Here is a 10,097-nt window from a genome sequence, read left to right as displayed (position 1 = left end):
GGCATGTTCTCTTGAAAGGAGATTGGCTTGATTTCCGATGCCCACCATCTCAAGCGGAAGATCATTCAAGGCCTTGGCTAGGTGATTGACTCCGGGTTCTTTTTAGCAGGAAGGGCCGGGGGAGTAGGAAGGAGGGGGGCTCATGGGCAAGGCTGGGGAAATCTTCCAGGTGGAGGGTGAGGATATACGACTTGTTGAGGGTAAGCATCTAAGGGAGGACCATACATTTGAGGTGGAGGCGGTGGATACATCCCTGATGGGGGGTGGGGGTATGCCCTTATGTTGGACCCCCCACGGTTGTTGTTACAAGAATTGAGGAGGCAGCGGAGGGACAATTGTCTTCTTTGAAGCCGCGTCAGATTGAACTTTATCAAACTTTTGAGCAATCTCATGTGCTAGCACCATGGTTTCTAGATTCTCCCATTTAAGCTTGAGGTGGAATTCGTTACTTGCTCCTACTACAAGGTAGCCCAGCACATGTTGAGTCATTCCAACTCGAAATCCGACGTTGTCCTCCTGCATGGCAATTAAACCGTCCAGGAGCACGGCCGCTCGATCCACATATTGATGCACTGTCTCACCTTCTAACTGCTTCAAGTTTGCCACGTACAAGTACACATTCTCTAGCTCCTCTTCTTTGCCAAAATACTCAATCATCACTACTGTCAACCTTGGCCAGCTTTGGTGAACATCTTCAGCCTGCTTCTCATACCACACTTGAGCCAAACCCTCTAGAAATGTGGAAAGAACCAACAGCCATCTATCTTTAGTAAGAAAGTTGAGAGAAACACAATGGCACTTGAAGGCCACAAGATACTCATTTGGATTTTCTTCAACCTGTCCACAGAACACAAGAATGTCAGCCATGCTTGGAAAATGCGTCTATTTACACATCTATATGTTCGTCTATATGCACGTCTATCTACTATATAGACGCACCGTTAGATGTGTGTCTCTAGACGTGCAAATAGATGCGCCCGTAAGTTTTAGTTCAGTAAACGCATCTGTGGATGCTTTGTCTTGTTGTACAAGCTACCCTACTCACATGAAACCCCAAAGGAGTTGCCTAGCAACATGACTACCCAACTTCTGCTCGAACGATTTGTGGCTCCTTCAATCGAAGCTGTAACGCTACCTCCAACACTCGAGAAGCAACAACCTTGCCACCTTTAGCCCACATGTTTGTAAAACAAACCTGACCACCTAAGAGTAGCCATGTAAGCACCCAGGGGAGGATTTGATATTGTAACTCACATCTGACCACCTTGTAGTAGCCAAAGGATCATGGCACCAAGGGGAGGTGTTTCACCGTATGTTGGGAAGCAATCCTGCTCCGATACTTCCGAAGCTTTGTCTTTTTTGAAGGGCATGATTTGAAGATAGTCTATCCAAAACTTTTGATTATATGTGTCAATGGTGTCAGTGGCTACCATGCACACACTTTCCCATACTGTATGAACATCGTCATAGAAATTCTTAGGCAAGAACTACTCATAGAACTGCTTCTTGAATTCTTTCCAAGTCTTTGGAGACTCTTCCGTAACAAGAAGGGCTCCCCATCAAGAACTGGCACTATTTGTCACATGAAGACTGACAATCTTTAACTTGGACTTCTCGCGATAGTGCCCGGCTTTGAAGGCTATGTCAAACAGACAAATGAACTGCAAAACTTTCTCATAGTGGCTCTATAATTTCCATCAAAAGTACTGAACGTGACAAACTTACCTCCTTCCTTGAAATCCTTACTTCGAGATCTGGATCTTCTTCAACATTTATGATGGGAGTGTCCTCGGGATTTAGAAGAAGATGAGGAACAGGAAGAAGATGAAGATGAGGAAGAACTAGAAGAAGATGGGCTTGAACTAGGAGTTCTCCTTCCATGCTGGCACAGAATTGCAGCAAAGGAAACACTCTCGGAATCAAGAACCTAGCACGCAATCCAAGACAGGCTCTATAGAAGAAATCGCAATTTGCTCTTGCACTAGAATCTGTAACTAGAACTTGAACAAAGCGTGGGAACTTTGAAGAGCTTGTTGAAACGTGATTGCCGACAAGTAGAGTAGCTGGGAGATGAGGAAGAGAAGCAAGAACACAGCACTAGGGGCCAGAAAGAAGGGCTGGGCCCCCCCGGAGGTCTTTATTGCAATAGAAAATAGTCTTTGTACAACTGGCTCTTCAGAATTGCCTGGATGGCAAATCCCAATTGTCATCTTAGTCTACTGGAGTTGCAATGCACCTGATGACATCTACTCTCATGAACTGAGTACAAAACTGAATGATCTTGAGCTCTTTGGCTCTTCTTTTATAAACTTGGCCTAGCAAAAAGCCAAACCTGCTTTCTAAAAGCTATTTCTAGCTTTAGTGCTTTTTAGAAGCTATTTTATGCTTTTGCTCTTCCTAAAAGCTACTTTTATACAAAAACCAAGCTTTCTAGCTTTTTTTGCTGCTTTTCGGGCTTTTCTTAAGAATTATGCTACTTTTTCTACTTGTCTGCCTAGCTAGGGCCCTCCTCCATATAAGCGCCCACTTTTTGGATGCCTTTTTGCCTTTGGTAGGACTTGCTTTTTGCACTTTTCCCCTAATTCTAGGGCTTCTTTGCACTTTCCTTGGTCCTACACATTGCCACAAACAACATTCAACACTTCAACCCATTAAAGGTTAGTCTAATGCATGCATTCTAGTTCTTTGACTATTTCTAGTCCCTTGTGGGCATCCCCACAGTTCCTTGTTTATTGATGCAAAGCAAAAGTAAAACAATAAAACTTATTCTTGGTTAATTAACTTAACCATTCTTTGACCAAAGTCAATTCTAATAAAGATTATTATTTGTTTTCTTGGGAGAAGCCCCAACTAGTGACATCCCCTCGGCTTCTAAACAGTTGTCCTCAATTGAAAAGCTTCTTGATACAATGTAAAACTTAAGGATACTCCAAGAAGTAGTCCTCATCTACCCACTTGGCATCAAGTGTCGAATAGTTCTTAAACTTGACAAGGTATCTACGAATCACCTTGCCTCTGGGTCCTTTCTTTTCTGTATGGTATACAATTTGTTATGGTTGGAGAATCTCCTCCATCTCTTCCACCTCAGGTTGCTCTTCTTGAACTATATCTGTGGGTTCTGGTCCTTGATACTTCTTTAGAAGACTCACATGAAAAGCATTGTGAATATTCGAAGTCTTGGGTAGCTCTGGTCAAAAAGTGACTTTGTTTATGGGCTCATTAACCCGAAATGGCCCATAATATCTTGGAGACAACTTGGGATATACTTTCTCTTTTCCTTTCATCTTCCTGAGATGTGCTTTTTCAAACTTTAGTAATACCCAATCTCCTTCTTGGAGGTTCATCTCCCTCCGCTGTTGCCTTCGTTTGCTTGTGTTGAGATCTTTCAATTGCTGTCCGAACTTGAGAGAAAGATGTTTCTAAGTCTCGGATGTACTAGTTAACTACAAATATCTCATAATTTGTTTTGAGAATAGGTGGGAAAATCACCTTTCCATAAATAACTTCGAATGGAGCTTTTCCAATGGAACTATGAACGGTGTTATTGTATGCAAATTCCACAAGAGGAAGATACTTTTTCCATTCGATCTTTTGCTCGAAAGCATAACACTTGAGAAGATCCAATACCGTGGAATTGGCACTCTCACTTTGTCCGTCAGACTAAGGATGAAAAGAAGATGAAAAGTCCAACTTCGTCCCCATATTATCAAATAATGCTCTCGAGAATAAACTAGTCATCGTGGGGTCTCGATCACTAACAATCAACTTAGGCATCCCATGGTGCTTGAAGATCTGTGCCAAAAACAATCTGGACATGTGGTCTACCTTATTGGTTTTTCTTACTAGAATGAAATGGGCGTGCTTGATGAACCTATCAATGATAGTCCATATTCCATCATTCCCGTTTCTGGATCTAGGAAGATCAAAGATGAAATCCGTAGCAATACTTTCCCATGGTCCCTGTGGTATGGGCACCGGCATGAGAAGTCCTGGGGTCTTGTGTCTGTCATACTTTACCTTTTGGCATGCAAGACATTCCGTTTCAAACTTAGGAATGTCTTTCTGCATCCCTACCAAAAGAAATCTCTCTCAATGGCTTGAGTAATAGACAAAATGCCTCAATGCCCTACACAAGGAGGAGCATGACATTCTTCCAAAACTTTGGCTCGCATATCTTGAGTCACACAAAGGTGATCATCTTTCATGAGAAACCCATCTTTCAATGTATACTGACTGGATGATACTCCTTGTTGAATATTTCTCATGATCTCTCCGAAGTTTGGATCTTGTAAGTAGAGCTCTTTCATGCCCTCTAAGTCCTGATGATATGCTATGGTGACATTATTCGCTTTAGGCCTTCTAGATAAAGCATCTGCAACTCTGTTCTGAGCTCCTGTTGTATAAAGAATCTGAAAATGAAACATGGACAAGAAATTTGCCCACTTCATTTGCTTTTTGGAAATCTTGGTCTGAGTCAGGAAATACTTGAGACTTTGGTGGTCAGTCTTGACTGTAAAATTATCTCCAAGAAGATAATGCTTCCAAATAGTTAGAGCATGAATAACTGCTAACATCTCTTTCTGATAAAAACTGAGAAACATCTATGCACCACATAGCCTCCAGCTTTCATAAGCAATGACTCAGCCTTCTTGATGAAGAGCAGCTCCCACACATTCTCCACATGCATCGTAGTCCACATCAAACGGTTGTAAATCTAAAACAATGAGAATGGGCTCAGTTGTGTTAACTTTTCTTTGAGAGCATTAAAAGCTATCCTTTGTCTTTCTCCCCACCTGAAGATTACGTTTTTCTTGGTCAAATCATGTAAGGGGGCTGCTATGTTAGCAAAGTGTCTAATGAAGCGTCTGTATTAAGAACAAAGTCCAAGAAAACTGCATATTTCATGTACCGAGGTGAGCTCTGGCCATTCCTATAAAGCTCTTATTTTACCTGGATCCATTCGAGTCCCTTCCTTGGAAATAATGTGTCCAAGATATTGAATCTCGTTAAGAAAAAATTCACTCTTTTTGGCATTTATAAAAAGCTTATGATTTCTGAGTTCTTGAAGCATAGTAGCCAAGTGCTCTTTATGCTCTTCTTCTGTCTTAGAAAAGACCAAAATGTCATCAAAGAAAGTACATGTAAAGTGCCTGTGGGATCTGAAAATTCTGTCCATCATTCGATTGAAAGTAGCCCCTGCGTTGGTAAGTCCAAAAGGCATCACCAGAAACTCATAAAGTCCAAAAGTAGTCCGAAAAGCTGTCTTGTGGACATCTTGGGGCTGAATCCTTCTCTGATGATATCCGCTTTTTGAATCAATGCGGCTGAAAATAGAGGCTCATTTCAATCTGTCCAAAATATCGTCTATGCGAGGGATTGGAAACCGGTTCTTGACTATCATTTTATTAAGAGCTCTATAATCCACACACATGCGATAAAAGCCATCTTTCTTTTAAACTAAGAGCACTAGAGAACAGAAGGGGGAAGAACTGGGCCTGATAAGTCCCTTTGAGAGCAAATCATGTACTTGTGCCATAATTTCTTCGGTCTGGGCTGCGCTCACACGGTAAGGCGACTGATTCAGAGGCTCACTTCCTAGAAGGAGCTCTATGACATGATCTTCAGGCCGTTTTGGAGGAAGCTCTCCTCGTAACGAACCTGAAATGAAATCTTTGAAAGATTCTAAATACTGAAAATTTTCTTTTTCCAATGGACTTATTTCCACTTGCGGTTCACCCTCTTTTTCTTTAACAAAAACCATGTATGCAGAAATTACATATTTTATTGACTTGGCAATGGAATTATTTTGATACAACTGGAATGGTCTCGCCTTTTCCTTTCGCCAAGATTTTGTGTTGCTTTTTCCGATGCTCAAAACTGAGAGTTCTTGCTTTAAAATCAAGAACCACCTCCTTTCTATGGAACCATGGCTTACCCACAATTACATCATAATGCTTGAGAGGTGAAACATAAAACTCCTAATGGTCCACATAATCTTGTACATGAATCCCAAGTTTTCCAATCAAAGGTGCAACTTTGACTGGATCCCCTTTGAAGACATGCTCTGCATCCAAAGATAATCCCAATTCTTCTATTTTATGTAAAGAATAAGGGAGAGAGATAGGAGACTCAAGTTCAGCTTTCTTCACAACACACAAAAGAGAGAGGACACAAGGTTGGAGGGTGAAGCCTTTCTTCACTTTTGCACACAACAACAATACAATAGAAGAGGGAAATACCCTATATGTCAAACCCTAAAATATGTGGTTCATATGTGAACCCAAACCAAAAACATAGGTGGTAGTCTAACTACACCACGAGTACAACTAACATAGGCGGTGACATAAATAATAGTCATCCAGGAGATATATCGGGGGTAGAGCTTGATATCTCAACACTCCCCCTCAAGCTCAAATCCATCTCACGTACACCAAGCAAGCTCGTAAATCTGCGAAGCTTCTCGGTACCCAATGCCTTCGTAAAAATATCAGCCACCTGCTCCTCAGTGCTGACATAGACAAGATCAATCTCACCAGCTAGAACCTTCTCTCTCACAAAGTGATAATGCACCTCAATGTGCTTCGTTCTAGCATGATAAACTGGGTTATTAGCAAGCATGATGCTGCTAATGTTGTCACAATGAATGACAACTGCTGCATGAAGTGTCTGTCCCATATCTGCAAGTAGCTTCCGTAACCAAGCTACCTCACATGCAGCCATTGCTGCACCCCTGTACTCAGCCTCTGTGCTCGACAAGGCAACTGTTGGCTGCTTCTTGCTGCTCCAACTGATGGCACCACTCCCAAGGGAAAACATAAAACCACTAGTAGATCTCCTGTCTGATGAGACACTACGAGCCCAGTCAGCATCTGTGTATCCATGTACCTGTAATGCACACCCAGCTTCATAAAACAGTCCATAATGCAATGTGGACTTCACATACCGTAGTATGCGCCTAGCCGCATCCAAATGTGGCTTCCTCGGTGCCTGCATAAACTGACTCACCAGCCCCACAGCATAGCTCAAATCTGGTCTGGTTATAGTCATGTAAATCAAGCTACCTACTATGCGCCTGTACATAGTAATATCTTCAAGAAGCTCACCTGTCTCTGCATTGAGCTTCACATTCTGCTCCAATGGAACAGAGATAGGCTTACAGCCTGTCATCCCATATTTGGACAGCATGTCCAAACCGTATTGCCTTTGCAACAGTCATATCCCACTCGGGGATCTAATAACCTCAATGCCCAAGAAGTAACGCAGCTCTCCCAAATCCTTCATCTCAAATTTCTGCTTCAACAGCAGCTTCACTACATTAATATTTGCATCACTATCACCTGTAATAATCAAGTCATCAACATAGATGACTATAAGCACAATCCCTCTGTTTGTCCTTTTCACATAAAGTGAAAAATCTGAATTGGAAATCTGAAATCCAATAGTGACAAGATATTGCCCTATCTTGTCTGACCATGCCCTCGGCGCCTGTTTTAAGCCATACAAGGCTTTGCGCAACCTGCATACAAAATCGAGGTGTGAATTATCCTCATAACCTTCTGGCTGCATCATATAAACCTCTTCCTGCAAATCACCATGCAAGAAGGCATTTTTCACATCCATCTGATGCAAAGACCATCCCTTTGCAGCAGCCATAGCAATTACTGCTCTCACGGTTGCCATCCTTGCAACTGGGCTGAAAGTTTCCTCATAGTCAATTCCATATGTCTGCGCAAAACCTTTGGCAACCAATCTCGCCTTGTACCTGCTAACAGACCCATCAGCATTGTGCTTTACTTTGTAAACCCACTTGCAGCCAATAGCCTTCTTATCATGAGGCAAAGGCATCAAATCCCAAGTGTGGTTTGCATCCAAGGCAGCCATCTCTTCATCCATAGCTGCTTCCCAATTTTTATGCCCTGCTGCATCCTCAAAACATGTGGGCTCTGGCTCCTCTAGAACCTTGACCATATAAGCATAGTGATGTGCTGTATACCCATCATATCTCAGCCTGTCAACTGGATACTTAATACGAGTGGACCTCCGTACAACTGGATCAGTTGCAGGAGTCTTTAAATCATGCCTGCTTTTCCTTGCACCAGGTGTAACAACAGAAGGAATCCCAAGTTCCTCATCAAGGCTCATTTCAGAGCCACTTGACTCTCCATCAACATGAGAGCTACCAGCAGACACATCAAACACTGGAGCATTGTCTACTTTTTCTTTTCCCTTATGTGATACCTGCACAACACTATCAGGACTGCCATGTGACGATTCACTAGATCTCAATCTCCCTGTCCATGCATTAGATCCACTAGTAGAGGACTCTCTGGGTCCAAGGCTTGAGATTGCTGCTCTGCATTTATTGCAGCATTCCCATTTCCTGCATCTGCATCTCCTACCATAACAGTTGGTGCATACCAGCTGCTCATTTCATCAAAAACAACATCTCTACTCACTTGCATTTTGCGGGTGGAAGGGTTATAACAGCGATATCCTTTCTGGTGCAGAGCATATCCAATAAAGATGCATTTTTCTGCCTTTGGATCCAGCTTTGTTCTCTTCTCATCAGGAACATGAACATAAGCTATGCAACCAAATACCTTCAAGTGAGAAATATCTGATTTTTGGCCTGTATACATTTCTTCAGGCGTCATGCCATGGACAGCTGCAGTGGGGGTTCTGTTCATAATATAAACAGCAGTTGCTACTGCTTCAGCCCAAAAATAATCAGGCATGTTTTTCTCATTTAGGATCGCCCGTCCTACTTTGCAATATGCTTGTTCTTCCTTTCTGCAACCCCATTCTGCTGAGGGGTAGACCTGCATGAGTACTTCCTTTGAATTCCCTGTTCTTTCAGATATTCACAAAATTCTTCTGAAAAGTACTCTCCCCCTCCATCAGATCTTAGCACTTTAATATGCACACCTTTCTCTTTTTCAACCATGGCCTTAAAAGCCTTGAAATGGCTGAACACTTCACTTTTGTGCTTCATAAAATAAATCCACACCTTCCTAGTGTAGTCATCAATAAACGTCACATAATAATGGCATCCACCAATAGAAGCAGCTTTGGTTGTCCAAACATCTGAATGGATCACTTCCAAAGGTCTTCTGCTCACCTTAGCATTTTTGAAAAATGCATGTCTGGCCTGCTTACCCATTTGGCATGCTTCACATACCTTTTGCATTCCCTCAACTCTGAATTTAGGCAAACCTGCAACAATATTTTTCGTTTGCATAGATTTCAGCCTTTGTATATTCACGTGCCCAATGCGCTTGTGCCATATCTCAATATCTGCAATGACACCTCTCCCATGCGCAAACATAGCAGCTTTCACCTCAGGCATATCAACATCCAAGGTGAACATTCTGCCATTTTTGTTGCCTTTCGCAACCAAGCGACACTTATTTTTCAAGTCCTCAACAAAGCATCCATCAGGATTAAATCTAACCTGCAGACCTTGCTCAACCATCTGGCCAACTGAAACCAGGTTCTTAGTGATTTTTGAAACATGAAGTACATCTGCCAAGTACTTCGTTTTGCCATCCTGCATAGCCAATGGCACTTTACCAACCTACGTAATTGGGTGCGCAGTATCATCACCTGTTTCAACATAACCTGGCTTATCCAAATTTCTAACATCATGAAACCACTCACCATGACTGGTCATGTGGTTAGAGGCACCTGAATCAACATACCAAACATCATTGCAAGCTGCAGCATCTCCTGACATGGAGTTAACCATATGCTGCATCACAAAAAGGTGCTCATTTCTGTCGTCACCATGCCCACTTGATGATGCATAGTTGGTTTGCTGCAACTTCCCACTTTTGATGTCATTATGCTTTTTATAGCATGTATTCTCCTTGTGTCCAGGCTTTCCACAATAATAGCATTCTGTGCTGCTGTTTATTTGCTGGTTCCTTTGCCATGAACCACGGCCTCTTTGGCTCCCCCTGCCTCTAGAACTACCACGTCCATCTCCATAGGACTGGTTTTCCTGTTGTTGCTGTTGGTTCTGATTTCCTGCACGGCCACCAAAACGGCCTCTTCCTCTACCCCTGCCTCTACCTGTATTCGAGTAGAAAGCAGTCTCT

Source organism: Dipteris shenzhenensis, chromosome 12 (genome assembly GCF_047967505.1).
Source record: "Dipteris shenzhenensis isolate YYH24624 ecotype China chromosome 12, Dip_SZ_1.0, whole genome shotgun sequence".
Taxonomy (NCBI): Eukaryota; Viridiplantae; Streptophyta; class Polypodiopsida; order Gleicheniales; family Dipteridaceae; genus Dipteris; species Dipteris shenzhenensis.
Note: the sequence above shows the minus strand (reverse complement) of the source record.